This window comes from Ambystoma mexicanum, chromosome 4q (genome assembly GCF_040938575.1).
Source record: "Ambystoma mexicanum isolate Mex_15411 chromosome 4q, UKY_AmexF1_1, whole genome shotgun sequence".
NCBI lineage: Eukaryota > Metazoa > Chordata > Amphibia > Caudata > Ambystomatidae > Ambystoma > Ambystoma mexicanum.
In genome coordinates this window covers 1,101,081,363-1,101,098,928 of record NC_090928.1, presented here as the reverse complement: position 1 = coordinate 1,101,098,928, position 17,566 = coordinate 1,101,081,363, and the positions used below count along the sequence as shown (strand labels likewise).

The 17,566-nt window shown below is 41.6% G+C and overlaps 1 long non-coding RNA gene across 1 annotated transcript in view; it reads right to left on the bottom strand.

Moving 5' to 3' along the window:
- LOC138468209 (uncharacterized) overlaps nucleotides 1–17,566 on the bottom strand; it is a 227,526-nt gene that overhangs the window by 152,204 nt on the left and 57,756 nt on the right. The gene's annotated exons all lie outside the window — the stretch shown is intronic.

Here is a 17,566-nt window from a genome sequence, read left to right as displayed (position 1 = left end):
TGACATTTTTTACCTGAATGGACAGTGATAAGAAAGTTTTGTCATTTTAATACAGTTTGCATCTTTCATTTTCACAGGTGGTACAGGCTGGTGGCCTATCGTTGCTTCACTTGGTGGCTTCACGGGAGGCTCGGACACCGCATTCGGAGAGTAATACCTGCCTGTGCGGTACTTGCCATTAGACAACATTTCCCCAGCGACAGTGGACAATACCGCGGATTTTCCCTGGATGTGCTGCAACCGGAACTTTACAATGTGTAATGTTTATTATTTATGTTCAATTGAAATTAAGATCTAAAATAAAACCCAACATATATTTTAACAATGGTTGTTTTGATTTTTTAAATGAATCTAGTGTGTCTCCATTGAATAGTCTTCCTGTGCCTTGTCTTGTCACACCACATGTCTCCGGCCAGCATCCTCCCTCACGCTGGCCGCCCACCTTCAATCCACATAACCGTTGAACCCATATGCAGCAGACATACATATGTTATTTTGCAGGTTGGCATCAAGCCTCCCGGCCTTGCCTCCTCCCCCAAAAATACTTACCACACCACTTTGTTCAAGCGTTGGCAATAAAAGGAAGGCCGTTGGATTTTATTGATACAAAACATGGTTATAAGTAAATAATCCATATGGTTGATCATAATAAATCATCCTTTTGGGCACCGGGTACAGAGATGACCCCCTCTGGCCCGTGCCGCCTTGCCACCACAGGCCAGCCTGCTGCTGACTAACTGCCTAGGCATCCAGGGTCTCCAGGGTGAACTGCACCCATATATTCTCCTGGGAGGGTGAGGTATTTATAAACTCACCCCCCTGCCTTCCATGTACTAGATCCTGCAGCCTGCCTCTTACATGCAGTTAGATGGCCTCTCCTTGGTGAGGCCCTGCGGCAAACGAGTCTTGTTTGCACGACCACCGCCCCAATCCATCCCCCCCGCCCTATCAAAGGCAGTTCGCACCGGGGTACTTGTGCTGGCAAGTGGAGCTGTCAGGGAGCGATAAAGGCCAAGAGGTGCCAAAGACCATGTACACTTCAAAGTGGTCTATAGAGCATGGGTTGTTGTTCCCATGTCTACTTCCATACCCCGTGTCTCCTGCCAAGCATCCCCCCTCACGCTGGACGGCCCCCTGCAAACCGCATAATGCCATGACATATACACATCATTCATTCACAAACCTACCCCTGTTTCGAATTCTTTATAACCCACTTCATATTCTAATGAGAACTTCTTTGCGCTTTGCTAGTCAACCCGTGAAGGTGCTGGTTATCTGCTCTTCGTCTCTGTGAACTTCCGTGACCACTTCGAGGAAACTCGTCAGTTTGCAACCTGTGAACTGCTCCCTGTTCTACGACAAGAAACTACTCTGATCCCTGCATCTAACTGTTTGTTCGTCAAGGTAAGGCCATGTACCATAATCATTTTGCGTCCAATTTCTTTTCGTTCAAGACAGTACATGCAAGGAACTAGTCACATGTTCTGAGTTTAGTCAAATTATCTTTCTATTTTTTTAAAGTTATTCAAATACTTATCCGCATGTGAATAACGTGTATAGTTCCAAGAACCAAAACGAACCTTGCATTGAACCTTTTATGTGTCATTTAATTTTTTAACACATTGGTATTCATAGAGAATTGTTGATCTTTACTTTTCAGAACTTTCCACAATGCCTGCCTGTTCCATTGGCGGTTGCCCTTCGAAGACCCATAATAAATCTGAAGGTACTATAATGCATGTTTTCCCTAAAACAATAGATCAGATAAGAGAATGGGTCCGATATTGCGGATATCCACCGTCTGAGCTTGAAAGTAGAGTCCTAGAAGTCTTTGCGGACAAGAGGGGTGATCGATACCGCATCTGCAGCAGGCACTTTAGCTCAGACATGTACTCCACATCATTGCTAATAAAGAAGAACACACCGCGAGCGAGGCGAAAATTGCTCTCAACCGCTATTCCCACTCTATTTGTCCACATCCCTCCACTGGTGAGTCAAGTTTACGTATTTATCTCTCGGCCTTGCGGTAGTGTGTAGCATTAGCTAACAATAATTTCCCCATTTATGTATCCACTCAATATGAAGGCGGAAGATTCTCCATCCGTGTCGTTATTGCAGTCATCAGCCACTTCAAGCGCCTATCGGGTAATCTTACTTAGCTATTCTGCCACTGACTTGTTTTAGACATGTAAATCAATAGTTTTAATATATCGTGTGATTATTTTACCTAATGGTACACCCTTGTACTCGTCCTCTAGTCTTTGTTTTCAGTTATAATTATTGTTATCCAAAATAATGCAAGTACTGTCTTTCAGGGAGATGCTGAGGAGTCCAACGTATTGACGACAACCGTTTATGTCACTCAGATGCTCGAGGTACGTTTCCGGACAGTTCCATCGATGGAGATCATCAGATCTTGCATTCTTGTAGCGTGATTGTTACACACAATGTTTCTTTCGTTTTTAGCCATTGATATGTCCTTCTGTCGTCGCCCTCCTATGTGTCTTTTTTTTTCAATATTGTGTCCATTACTAATGAAAGTCCTATGTTTCAGGGAGTCGATGGAGCATTAGTCCAAGAAGAAGGGGGAGCATGCAGTTACGGGTCGGCGCAACAGCTTGCAGAAGTGTGCACCGCAGTTACATCGTCCCTTGATGTTCTTATGCATTTCGAGGTATGGATACTGACAGTTCGATCAAGCGAAATCATATGACGTGATTACATCCGCTATACTTCCTTCTTTAATAACGCAAGTACTATGTTTCAGGGAGATGACGGAGCTTCTTCTACAAGAACATCACCCCTAGTAGTTGATGCAGATATCTGGGTGGTGACACTTCCAACGATCGAGCAAATCGAATCATATTTAGATATCCATTATTTATTTTAGACAACTGATCATTTGTGCAGGTCTATTTAGATGAGCCGTTGACGCCTGCACAAAGTGTATGTTCTTTTTAACAAAATAGAAAACCATACTAATGCAATTACTGTGTTTCAGGGAGTTACTGAAGCATCATCTTCAATAATATCATCAATGGAAGTCTATGAGGAGCCCGAGGTATGGATCTTGACAGTTCCATCTAACTAGATCAACAATGCGTGAATAATTGTCGTTTGAATGTTCTACACAAAGCGTTCATTCGTGTTTTGCTATTGAGATGTACGTAGGTATTGGTCCCCAAGTACATTTTGTGTTTTCAATATTATTATACATACTAATGAAAGTTCTATGTTTTAGGGAGTCGATGGAGCGTCAGTGCGTGATGGATGTGCTTATCATGAAAATATAGTCGTTGCAGCGCAAGAGGAAGTGGAGACATGCACACACGAGTCGGAGCAACAGCGTCCCGATGTTGAAGTTCGAGGCAAGAAAGTTTCAAAGAAAAGAAAGCAAAAGAAGGTTAGTGTCCTGGTCACTATATTATGTTGTTTTTCACTGTTAATAGTTCAATACTGTAAGTTGTGTTTAAACTGAACATCCCTTTTCCAATCTGTCCTCTAGTTGCGAGTGGGTGTACGAACTAGATCTACACAGACAGTGAAGCGAACGAGAGATGTTGCTTGTCAAACCTTTTGGCAGGGACTTGAGACTGGAGATGCATCGTGCCAATGGGAAGAATATGAAGTGATTGACAACGGAGCTATACCACATCCAGCCATTGATAGTGAATGTCCTCCTGGTAGTTCGGATGCAGTCGGAGATCAATTCACAGAATCCACACCCGCAAAAACTAAGACCGCGAGAAAGTTGAAGAAATTGTTTTATTCACCCATCGCCGGAGAAGGAACAGATGTTGCAATGGAAGAGAATGAAGTGGACGACAATGAAACACCATCAATATCACTGAACATAGCGGAAGACGATATCAGAGATTCTGCCTTTCATGTGAGTGACATGTCCTCAACGTTACAGGCCGAACCAGCTGGGATGCAGAGTGACAGTATAAGGAAAGAGGCCAAATTCATTGTATTCGATAGTTGTTTGATTGATATTATTATTCGGATGAAATGTGGGCATTCGGTTGGTGGGGAAGTATGTGGGGAGCCATTGATTAATGTGACTCGTGCAATTCGAGGCACTAACCTTAAAATACATGCCACCTGTACAAAATATCATCCTTTCTCATGGTCTGCACAACCCATGCTGGGGCAACTGCCAGCAGGCAATCTACTTTGTGCAGCGGCTGCACTTTTTAGTGGTTCAAGTTTTAAAAAGTTAGAGTCTTTCTTTCAGTTTGTGGGAATCCATTTCATTGCGAAAACTCAGTTCTACAAATACCAAACCGATTATCTATTTCCAGCCATTAGCGAAGCTTGGAGAATGGAAAAAATGTCTATTGATAGTACATTCGCGGGCAAACGGTTCAGGCTAGCCGGTGATGGACAGTGCGACAGCCCAGGATTTTCAGCCAAGTACTGCACCTACCACTTTCAGGACATGGAAAGTAAGAAAATTGTGAGTTCGGTGGTCGTGCAGGTGTCACAAAGTACATCCTCAGTGGCCATGGAGAAAGTTGGCTTTGTAGCATCATTGCAAGAACTACAATCGCGGGGAATGGTGATCGACCTGATAGCCACGGACAGACACGTTTCAATTGCCAAGACAATGAGAGAAGAGTACAAAAATATAAATCACCAATTTGACGTTTGGCATCTTGCAAAAACAATCAATAAAAAATTGTCGGCTGCAGGTAAAAAAAAAGATATGCAAGGTATTTCACAGTGGTCCAAGTCAATCAGCAACCATCTTTGGTGGAGCTCAAAAACATGTGGAGGGTCGTTGGAAATTCTACTGGAAAAATGGCGGTCAGTAATGCTACACTGTAGCAACGTTCACCGCTGGACCACAAACCAACATTTCCACAATTGTGAACATGGCCATTTGTCCACAGAGGAGGCACGGAAGAAGAAGTGGTTGATTCCTTCATCACCCACTCACAAAGCCATTGAAAAGATTGTATTTGATAAAACTATAACAAGAGATTTGAGGGGACTCACGGAATTCTGCCACACAGGAGATTTGGAGGTGTTCCACAATATGTGCCTAAAGTACAAGCCAAAACGATTGCATTTTGGCATGGAGGGCATGATAAATCGGACTCTTCTAGCGGTCTTGGCAGATAACCATAATGTTGGCCGTCAACAAAGTAGGACGACCGGAACTTTAGGGACGCTTCGCTACAATAAGGCCTTCACAAAAAGAAGTAAACAATGGGTTATCAAACCAGTGTTTGAGGATATGCAATATGACTTTATTGAGAGACTTATTGTTGATGTCCTAGATAGGCACATGGAGTTGTGAACGAACCTGTGCAGGGGACAACTGCATTGCCACCCAACATTGCCTCTGTTTCATGTCCACCTAAAGAAGAGCTCATTGAGAAATACACATCACGGTTTAAATGATTGTAATTTGATTGTCTGTTCTCTCGAGTCTCCTCATGTCGCAGGCCCATTGAATATGTGTAGCTATGTATTGTGTAAATAAAAGTGATTGCTCTGTGAGTCCTGTGAGATGGCCTTACACTGAATGTAGCTAACTAGGAATGTGTGCTCGTTCAAAGTAAAGGTCAGCTGCTTTGATTTTTTGCTCGGGTGCCGGAATGGCCCACAACTCAGTATAAGGTTCTATTGTTATTTGACCTTGACAGGCCGGGACCATCCCGAAAGACTTCTTTTTGGGGGTGTGGGGCAATAACGTAAGAAACGATAATGAATATAATTTCAGAAACGAAAGCCATTTAATGTTCGTTCATTAGAAGAAATAACGTCGGCATAGAAGGAGTGGTATTTCGGGGCTGCCCTACGCACAGACACAATGGAAAATGCAAATATAATGTAAGTAACTCTTTAGATGAGTTTATACCGCAATTTAATTACTATACAGTAGCTTTAAAGACGGGTTAAGTTGTACTTGTTCGTTCTATGTGGCATATTGTTTTGTACCGCGCACTATCTTGAGGAGAACCATCTCCTTTTACGGAAGCACCTCAAAACCTTCCTCTTTGCTTCTGCTTTCTCTCTCCCTCTCCCCTGCTACAACTGGTCCACTGTCTGCGACCTCGGTCCTGGGCCCTTCCACTCTCCACCTGCACTGCCTCCCTGTCAACCCCTGCACTGGGGGACTGTCTCAGTATCCTACAGCCCCCCCTTGACGTATAATACCCAGTTGCACTGTCCTAGCTATGAAATAATTTCCCGACCTAATATATAAAATGAATAATTTTAATAAAGATCTGATGGTGAGACTAATTTCATTTTTTATGTTTGTCAAACAGGTACATCATCCATTATTGTCTGTGTCACGAGTACCAGACACCGGCGGATGGGTTTTTCAACCGCCAGTTGCTTCTCCGCGTGAACAACGTTACCACCCTGACCATTTTATGGGACGATCGCCAAGTACAAGTATGCCCTTACGCGGTACTAACGGCTAGATGCAACATACATACCGTTGTGGTGTCCTAGTGCCTCGTTGTTGGAACTGCCATGCGATTATCAGTGCGACCGCTGAATATTCAAATCGCTGAATATTCTCAAAACATTTGATGTCAAATAAATGTACTTTGCCAAATGTACAATCTTGCCGTTTGCTTTTAAACCACAGTTTCATATTCTGAATTGTGGCGCTGTATTGTGAGATGATCTAAGACCCTGTGTACAGCAAAGGAACATCGTGTGCCTCAAAAAGGAACTTTTTGGAATGTGAGCAAATAAAAATGCAAATCGCTGAATATTCTCAAAACATTTGATGTCAAATAAATTTACTTTGCCAAATGTACAATCTTGCCGTTTGCTTTTAAACCACAGTTTCATATTCCGAATTGTGGCGCTGTATTGTGAGATGATCTAAGACCCTATGTACAGCAAAGGAACATCGTGTGCCTCAAAAACGAACTTTTTGGAACGTGAGCAAATAAAAATGCAAATCGCTGAATATTCTCAAAACATTTGATGTCAAATAAATGTACTTTACCAAATTTACAATCTTGCGGTTTAATTTAAAAGTACAGTTTCATATTCCCAATTGTGGCGCGCTGTGTTGTGTGAGCTCATCTGTGTTGATTTCCTGGTTCTGTGTGGAGTCGCGTAGAAGACGCCTGGGCGCGTTTGCCTACGCAGCTCAGTCACGTCACGGATAGAGGCGGGGAATATGAATGTTTTGATCAAGTCTGTTTCAGGGGCGGGGGATTTGATTTAGTGCCGCAAAAGCAGGTGAGCCAGGGCGATGGGGGGAAATGATAGGATTATCAGAAAATGGCGGCTGATTTCGAGTGCGTTAATGGACGAAAAGTCGGGTAAGGTCCATAGGAAAGTTTTCTACGATCTACCGATTTATGCTTAAAAACACATGGCCGAACCATAGGAACAATAAAAAAAAAGTCCCGGAACTATCCTTTAAGGAAAATTCAAAACATGCAGACACCCATTTTATTTTACATTATCTGATAGATACTATTTTTGGCAATGACATATCAAATGTTCAGCTCAATCTGAGCTTCAGTTATGATGTATCAATTTATTTAGTGGTTTCACATTTGAGGTGAGGTTTTCTTCATGTTAAATGCGTGCATTTCTTTGGTGTGTTATTGCAGTTGTTGTCTACAGGAGGGCAGAGAATATATATAACACCTCAATATTTCCTTTCCCTGTAACCAATATCCAAAGCAAAAATGTGCTTGGTGTGCATATTCTTTATGACCTTTCACCTTGATACTTCAAATCAGATGTCTCTTTGCAGTGCATCTGAATTTCATTCACCTTTATGTTGACCTCATAGAGTTAATGCATCTTGCACTTTGATGGATTATAAACTGGGTTATTTTTTTATTTTTATTTGATTTAATTGATTTACCATTTTTTCAAATGAGACATTAAATGTTTTCCTTTAATGAGTTGGGTATTTCCCATTCTGTTGCAGGTTCTTCATCCTTATTAATTTGTTGTCCTTGTTTATCGTGGATCTTGTGGCTCTTCAAGAGGGAAGATTTTGTCCCAGAAAGAGCCCACAGCTATCACTGGATTATAGATTTTCTTTGAATCTGAAGCTCTGTGTTCATTAGTAAGTGGCTGAAGTAAATGTATTGTGCTTATCTTGTTTCAAAACCTGCCTTGCATAAAATGGAGGAGCATTTCAGGGTGGCCTAAAAGCCAACCTTCCTGACCATAAAGTGTAATAATCTTGTAACAGGTTCCAACCGGATGAAGCCCTTGTGGGCTCTCCAGCATGCCCTGCAAGGGATAATTGAAACATGCACACTATTCTAATTCCTCCCTTTCATTTCAGCCCCTCTGTGTTCAATTTCTCTATTTCTACAATGCTGACCACATCTTTGTTGGTGACCTATATACAAAAGGCCAGATTACGGGGTAATTTAAGTACTGGGTGTTTGTAGAATGTTGACACACAACTCTGTACACTATAAGGGTACAGCCATGTATCATTATATCTATTCAGAACATACACTGGCCCATCAAACATGGCACGGTGCCTGTCATATCAGGAGAGTTGTGGAGAAGTAGATCAGAGTAGCAGCTATACAGTACAGTACTGTTGGATTGGCTCACTCATGTGTTTTAATTGAGTTATTTAACAAAAATGGAGTCAGTTGTAAAGGGGCAGAGAACGTGGGCACTCTGATTCATGGAGGGACTACCTCCATTTATCAGGTGAGTGTACATAACCCATCAGCTTGAAATCTGTAAGGGTAATTTCTGCTTCAAGCACCCATAGGCTTTGATCGTATATTGTATATGACAAGGTTAGATTATTTCGAAGTAGCATTTGCTATGCAAAAGTTGAATTCTGTGACCCAAACCCAACTCAAAATGCAAAGGAGAGAAAACCAAAAAGGCGTCGAAAAAATAGCATGCATTTCAATTAAAAAGTTTGTTCTGTAATAAAAAATAAAAAAAAGAGTTACCTTTATAATTCTAGAAAGTTAACAAAAAAGCAATGTGGGGTGCCAAAAGGTTCGGAGTGTGTGTATTTTGAACCACAGAGGGATTATTTCTAATTATCAAGCGCTATTTCACAGGCTGCTTCAAATCCCCCTGTCTACCAAACATTAATGAACATTACAGCCTAAGGCATAATTAAGTGTCCTACCCTTATTTATGTATTCATTTATTTGATTTATATTTACATACAGGGAATAACAATGCTCTTTTTATCTCAAAAGCACATACAATAGATGAGATATCAGATTTGATGGGAATCAGTCAGCTTCTTACAATGTGGTGAGTTTGAGTGGCCTTCTGACCAGGTTGTAGAGGGGAGTAAATGGAACAGTCACTGGGGCCAATACATGGATGTACATACATAGATTTAGAGCAATCAACATTAGACATTTTTAACTATAGGTAGGCAGTATGGTCAGCTGTGTTAGGGATGTGACCATGGATGAAGTTCTAGAGTGGAGGCAGAGAAAGTGAGGGACAGAGACAGGTTGGTGACGAAGGAAAAGGGTTAGCTTCAAGGCAGATGAGAGGTAGGTTAAGAGGGTAAGCTTTCAGTTTGGTTTTGAACAAATCGGTGTGGACTATTTCTCGAATGTCCGGGTGAAGATCATTCCATGTAAGTGGAGCAAGACGAGATAAAGAGATAAAGCAAGAGGAAGCACAGTGAGGGTGAGGTGCTACAAGGGTAGTCGAGAAGGCAGAGCAGCGAATAAAATGAGTAGCCCTGTAGAGTTGGATGTAATACGATTATTATGGTGGTGCCTTACTATGGATACATTTCTGAACCAGGAGAAGAAATTTAAATTTGGTCATGCAGCATGGTGACAGTAAAAGGAAGTAGGTGTGGAGTGAGGGAGTTCATAGAAAGTCCTGGTTGTGAACTTAACTAAATTGTCGAGAGGACAGAAGCATAGATGGGTAGACCACAGAGGATGCTGGCACACTAGTCACGTTTAGAGAAGGCAAGAGTGGTTAAGAGATGCTTGGCAGTGTTAAAAGGAAGGAGGTGTGTGATTTTCCTAATATTTAGGAGTTTGAGGCAAACCGCTGTTGCAGTTTTGTAGATGAAAGTAGAGACAGTGTGAGAAGGTTCATAAATGATCCCAAGGTTTCTAGCTGAAAAGAAGTAGGGGATAGTGTCATATGGGAACTGGATAGGCAGAGGAAGAGATTATAGTGGGTATTTGACAGGGAATAAGAGCACCTTTGTTTTGGTGGAGTTTAGCATCAGAGAGTGCAAAGCCATCCAATATGTTTCGGCAGAGAGACAGTTTGAAACGTTCACAGAGAGATCAGAGGAGAGTTCAGGAAAATCTGTTAAGAGATCCTTCTTGAGAGCATAAGGACAATACACGTTTTTGAAGTTGTTTATGCCAAGGCACATTTTCACAGAGATACACACGGAAACAATCGTAGTATCCCACTATTTCAAGAGTATTGGAAGTACTCCATGTCTTATCAAGCCACTTTATTCTTTTATAGCTGTTGTAGTAGCATTTATGCTGAAAGTACTTAAGGAAATGCGACCCACAACTTGCCAGGGAGATGTTATTCCATCCAAAATTGTTCTTGATCACATGGAATGGTTTGCTCCATTAATAGTACGCTATATCAATGCCTCATTTGCTGACAATTTCTTTTTTTTTTTTATTTTTATTGTAAAACTGCAGTTCAATAGTAGTATCAAACTTTTGTTACATGGCGCTATCTCAGACTGTTGGTTAGAGTGCTCCCTACAGCACTAATTCTTTATGTATTTTCCATCGATCCTCATGAAAAAAAAAAGTCTTGGTTCGCTTCTTCAGGTTGGGTCTGTGCGCAGGATCGCATCTAGGAAGTTGATTATATTACAAGTGAGCTTAATATTTCTCCCTGCCAAAACTGTGTCCCACCATTCATCTGCATCATATAAGATGGGTTTATAAGAGAGCAAGTGAAGCTCTCGGGGAATGATAAGCTGAGGGCAGGCTGTAATTAAGTGTTTTAGTGACTCCACTTCACCTAGATTGCAAAATCTGCATTTATTTGAAGAAATGGTTTTGGATCGACGTTGCCATAATGATTCTCTGGTATTTAGGGCGTTCAATCTGAATTTCAGGAATTGAGTGCTGTGATGGCGTGAGGGACAGGTTGTGAGGTATTTCGGTAAGGAATGTAATTTCAGCATACTCCTCGCTTCTGGAAAAGTGGATTTAAGCGTTGCTCTGTGCTCGTAGGATGATATCCAATCCCAGGACTCAAGTTTTTTCTTTGCGATCTGCGGACGATCAATCAGCTCGTTAGTAGATATGTTGGCGGCATCCATAATGGTTTTTATTTTAGACTTCCATGTTTGGAGTAAGCTCGACTGTGAATTTTCTGTTTCATTTACGAAAATTTCATATGCTGGGATTTGTGATCCAAGCATCATTTTCCTCAGAAGCGATAGTGATTGCCATAGTACTGTCATGTAGATTGAGTTCTGGGTCAGTTCATATCTTAGAGCTGCCATTGAAATATATTTAGGAAGTCCTAATGCTCTTCTCCAGAACCTCCCTTCAAGTTTCTGCCACAGGGAATGGTCAAGGTTCCACCCAGTCGCTCCACCAAAGGTTATGGTGGGGATAAACTTTTGCAGATAGAATGAAATTAAAGGCGTTATTGAAAATTTTCCAAAGTCTTTATTAATTTTCGCTCCTTGCAGACCTAATTTCGTTGCTCTTTCTAGCAGGTCGGTTGACCATGCCGATTCACAAAGCGAGTTGTTAACCATGATGCCCAGGTATCGAATTGAAGTTACATTACTTAGATTTTCTTTTCCAATAGCCCATTTAAAGTTTTGGTCTTTTCTTGATGCGCTTTTTCCAATACACATGATCTTCGTTTTTCCTGTGTTTAGTTGTAAGTCATTAGCTATTAGATAATCGTTTAAGGTGATCAATAGGTGCTGCAGGCCGATTTGCGTTTGATCAATTAGCACAATATCATCGGCATATACAAGGTATTTAATCGGGGTTCCATTTATCTTTGGAGAGAAACAGTGCGCAGAATCCAGCCAATTTGGTAGATCCGAAATGAATAGTTTGAATAATTCAGCAGCAAGTGAGCATCCTTGTTTGATGCCTTTATACGTTGGGATTGGCTCCGTTAGTTCTCCTTGTGAATTCACTTTCACTTGTATTGTGGTGTTAGTATGCAAAGCTATAAGGGGCTCCAGAATTGACACTGGACAGTTCCATCCTCGTAGTTTAGACCAGAGTTTGTCTCAATTTATTGCATCGAATGCTTGTCTAAGATCGACAAATGCGAAAAAGATTTTTTTCTTCGCTTTTAGGGCTTCTAGTTTTAGGATAGTTAGAAGAGTTAGGTTTACATCAACGCCTACTTGTTCGACAAAACCTGTTTGTCGGCAATCTGTTTGATTTTTCTTGGCCGCCCATGCTGTCAGCTTTAGTCGGAGAAATGATCCGAATATTTTTCCCATCGTGTCCAGCAAGGCAATTGGCCGATAGTTAGAGGGATCGTCTCGACTACCCTTCTTGTAGATTGGTACCACTATAGCTTTCGACCATGAAGCAGGTATTTGTCTTGACGTTGAAATTTGAGAAAACAGATTTTTCATAAATTTGGCCCATTGATGCTTATGTTTTTTTAACGTGATATTTGAGATTTGGTCTGGGCCAGCTGCTCTTGAATTCTTTAGTTTTTGAATGGCCAGTAATAAATCTTCTTGGGACGGAGTTATGTCCCAGGCTCCAGAGGAAGTGAACGAAGGAACTTGTGGGTCTTGGCCCTGCTGTTCATATATCTTTGTAAAGTAGTCGACCCAAATCGTGCTCGAAATTTCGTTTGAGATGTTTGGGATTGTTTTTGAAATTCCTCTATTTAATAGAGCCCATATTTCTCGCGTGTTTTTTGTGATGATTAACTTGAGCATTGTTTCAGATCGGTCTTGTTCAATGTTCATTGAGTGAGTTTTAAGCCAGTTTCTGTATGTCCGACGTCGATCTTTTAGGTCTATTTGTTTGGTTTTTTGATCATGTTGGGACTTTCTTATCAGTCGTAAGTCTTTCCTCATTTCTTTTTTTGCTGCGGCGATTTCGTTGCTGAATATATGTTTTGGGCTGTGGCCGTATATTCTTGAGTTTACATGTTTTGGTAAGAATGCAGCGAGCAGAGGAACGTATTCAACGCCATTTGAGTCATCAAGATTTAATGCTAGTTTCAAAATTTGCGGGCCATTGAATTTAAGCCTATTTCCTGAGAAAAACCCTACCTACAGCCCTACCAAATGATCTCTCAGATCACTCAGAGCAGCCCCATTTCCTCCATCATCCTAATTTATGTTTTGAAGCCTTGAGCGACGCCCATCCAATTGAAGCGCCTACACTTATCCGCTTCTGTTCTAATGACCACACACCGCCTACAACATCAGCGACAGCTTTGGCAGCACCCTCACTCGTAGATCAAAATCACCAGGGAACTCATGAGGGATCTGTTCCATCTTTTAGCCGGGTGTTGCCAGACACCTCCAATGACGATGTCCCTGTACCTCAAGCGACCACAGTCCCTTTCCCCATCCATGTCAATCCTTTGCTGACTCTTAAATTATGTAATAATGTTGAAGAAGACCTAGCAGTACAGACCGCCAACTCGCTAGCTGCTCCGTCAATGTGCCCCCTGTGGAGTCCTACTACGGCCGCTGCTTCTCTGGACATAATACATGATACCACGATCCACCCAGGCCCTTCAGTGCCTGACGCTCGGGCACCCCAACCTAGTCAACCGTTCCAATCTTTGTGCCATATTAACCACGCTGCCTCTTCCTTTCCGGTAAGCGACGACAAACTGTTTGCTGACAATAATGTGCCAGACCGCATCAAAAACTTGACAGTTACCCCTTTAGTTGAAAAGCTTGGACACAATCCTAAACTTCATTCTAATTTAAGATCTATAACGAATGTTCCTTTTTAAAAAAAGATCATTGACACTATGCAATTTCAGGGACCTTTGAACACTCAGATATTCTACTTTCTAGACAGTCTGGCTTTAGATCCTTACACAGTACAGAAAGTGCCTTGCTTGACCTGCAAACTGAAATACTGAATGTTGTGGAAAAAAGTAAATCAGGGTTGCTGATGCTCTTAGACCAATCAGCAGCCCTCGACCTTGTAGATCATGCAAAGCTGATTACAGGATTGATGCAAATCAGAATGTCTTCCAAGGATACTATTGACTGGTTCAAACCATTCCTTAGCAATAGAATGGCTAAAATTATATGGGATAATGCATCCTCCAAACACGATGTGATTACCTGTGGTTTGCCAAAGGGGGCCTCTTTGTCTTTAGCTCTTTTTAATGTATTCTGTGGGCCTTTATGCAATCTTCTGGACTCTTTAGGACTCTCTTTTACTAACGATGGAGATGATACTCAGCTCATCATGGAGTTGAGTGGGGATTATGGTAAAGATGCTGAAAACATCACAGCTATTTATCAATCGGGATCTGGATGGCAAGGAATGGCCTTTGCCTTAATAGTGCTAAGACATCATTTCTTATTTTTGGCTCATCCCAAACACAGGCCAAATTCAATGTCCCATACTATGGTTTTACTATAGACCATCACTTCATCAAAACAGCCACTAAAGTTAAGACCCTTGGTGTTACTTTGGATCCATCACTGAGTGCTGAAAAGCAGGTTTCCAGCCTAATAAAGAATTTGCAATACCAACTGAGATTACTACGTCTAGTGAAAACAAATGTTTCCATTTCTAACTGTGTCATTCTGGTCAGAGTCTTAATTATGACAAGGCTGGATTACTGTAATGCCTTGTTGTACGGTGCCAGCAAGGGGTGCATAAAAAGTCTTCAAATCTTACAAAATGATGCAGTCAGAATTGTAAAAAACATCCCTAAGTGTGACCTGATTTGAGTGCATAGGAGAGAGCTACATTGGCTCCCGGTGGAAGCTAGGATTCACTTTAAAGTGAATACTATTACTCATAAATGTTTGTTTGGACAAGCACCTCTCTACATTAAAGAACGGACCACTGTTCAACACTCTGAAAGAGCTACCCGGTCTAGAGACACGATGTTGCTGGTAGGTCCCAGAAGCAAACACACAAAGGGGAATGGTCGCTCCTTCCCGGTTCAAGCAGCCCAGGCTTGGAATAAACGCCCGAAGGAGCTGTGTCTTGAGAAAAAAATACTTGTGTTTCGGAAAAAGTTAAAGACATTTTTATTTACCTAGATACGATTCCTCTTACTCTTCTGACTTTGGGTGTATCTTCCACGCCCTGATGCCTGCTGGCTTTCGGCACGTAACAAATAAATACATAAATAAATAAAGACCACAACATGGAGCGATGAAAAAATAAAGGAAATAACCAACTAGTGGACATTTGCAGAGACAACAGGTCTGGTATTTGGGCAATGAGTGAATCACGTGACTGCCTATTTTACAAATGGTGATGCCAAGTACTGTATCTACAAACCTGGTCATGCTACAAAATCTGACCAAATGCCTATGGCCACCCTCACAAGAACAGCTCTATCTCTCTCTCTCTCTCTCTCTCTCTCTCTCTCTCTCTCCCTCTCTTTCTCTCTCTCTCTCTCTCCCCCCCTCTCTCTGTCTCTCCCTGCCCCTCTCTCTTTCTCTCTCTCTCTCTTTCTCTCTCTCTCTCTCTCTCTTCCTCTCTCTCTGTCTCTCTCTCTCTCTCTTTCTTTCTCTTTCTCTTTCTCTCTCTCTCTCTCTCTCTCTCCCCCCCTCTCTCTGTCTCTCCCTGCCCCTCTCTCTTTCTCTCTCTCTCTCTTTCTCTCTCTCTCTCTCTCTCTCTCTCATTTTCTGTCCATCTCTATCTAGATATCTAGATATACAAATATATTGGAGAAAGACTGCTGCAGATAAGGCGCTGTACTCTAAGCAATATCGCCTTTTCTAATACTTGGACTTGAAGTTATCTTGCCAAAGTAGAGTAAAAATCAGAAAACGTTCCTTATTTGTGCAGCATAATCCTGCCACAACGTGTTCAACTGCAAAGAAATGCTCACTTATATTGAGAAGCCCCAAAGTGATATAAAGCAGTAACCCAAATTAATGTGAACTTTTTACAATATAATAAACAAAAAAATACGGTTTAGGACAAGTTACTCTTTTTTTTAGCCCATTGCAATTATAAAATGCTTTTGGGCGGGCCAGATACATGTACAAAGGTACATGGAAAGTTTTATTTATGCTACCAGACTAGAGCAAACATAAGGAATTCTATAATAGTATCTGGTGTTGGACAAACTGTTGAAAACATGTTAAAGGAAAGCATCGCTGGTGGAGCGTTTGATCCTGGGAAATACCAGTGTATTATGATTTATAATTAATACAGAATGTGACCCTTTTCCAATGTCCAATCATTAATAATGGACTTTGCTACTGTCTAATTTGAAAAATACGCTCTCATTGTTTTGCACACAGGCTTTGCAATGGATGGTCACTTGATCGATCACAATCACTCTACTCTAATGTGCCTCCATTTACTGCTTATCTATCACTTCCCCAACACAGTCAGCTGAATTTGTATAACCAAGGTGGCGAGCGTTGATCAGCTGCCTCCAGAGCTTCATTAAAAGCCATGACGGTCGCTATAAATGGTCTAGTTGTGGTGGATGTAGTGACAGCCTGATGGGTATTCCATCATATAAGCATTCTGGCACGAATCCTTGACAGAGCATGGTGGACCAGAGGTTTGACCTCTGGCCTGGGAACCCCCAGGTTGTGCATGTCTGGCCTTACCCACAAATGTCTTTTCCAAGTATAAAGTTTCAAAGGAGGTTTTCCAGGCAATTCGGTGCAGGACTGCCCTTGTGGGCGAGACAAAGACTGATATGCAAATAGATATTCCTCCTTTGTGAAAAGTACAGTGATCAAAAAGCAATGGCTGCAGACTCTCAAAGTGGGAATATCATGCCATGTTCGTTCTAGAGAGGGCCGCCTGCTACCTTTTTTGGTATTTTAATTTGTCTTTATGCAGTGTGTTTTACCTGCCTGTAAGAAGCCATTTCATCATCAATAACCATGTACTGGACAGCAGGCACTGAGAATCTAGTGTAGCAGGTTGGCCAGAAGAATCAGTTGAGTTCCAAAAATGTATCATTAGATTGAATTAAAATATGGCAAATATGTTGCTGGTTCGATCCCTCCTAGATGACCAGGGATATAGAAAGGCAGCATCACACAGGGAGAAAATGAACTCATTTGGGCGAGAATGCTGCATCGCGTGTCGCCTGATATTATAAATGCCACTGACAAGTACAGTTGAGATCGAATTGTCACGGCAGCAACAGCGCTGCACACATGTATAATTTAATAACCCAATCTACAACACTAGCAAGTTAAGCCACTTCTGGCGCGCTGCTGCAACTACCACACCAAACTGCTTGATAGCTGGAATTAGGGGCCAGAGGCCAAAATCGAGGAGGAGGCTTATAACACTCACTATAGGCATGTATTCTCATATAAAGGTCTGGTCAGAATGGGTGTACATAATCTTTCAAAATATCTGCAGCTTCTGCTTATCATCACTAATCCATCAATGAGAAATACTCTTTGGCGATACCTATGTAAAATGTT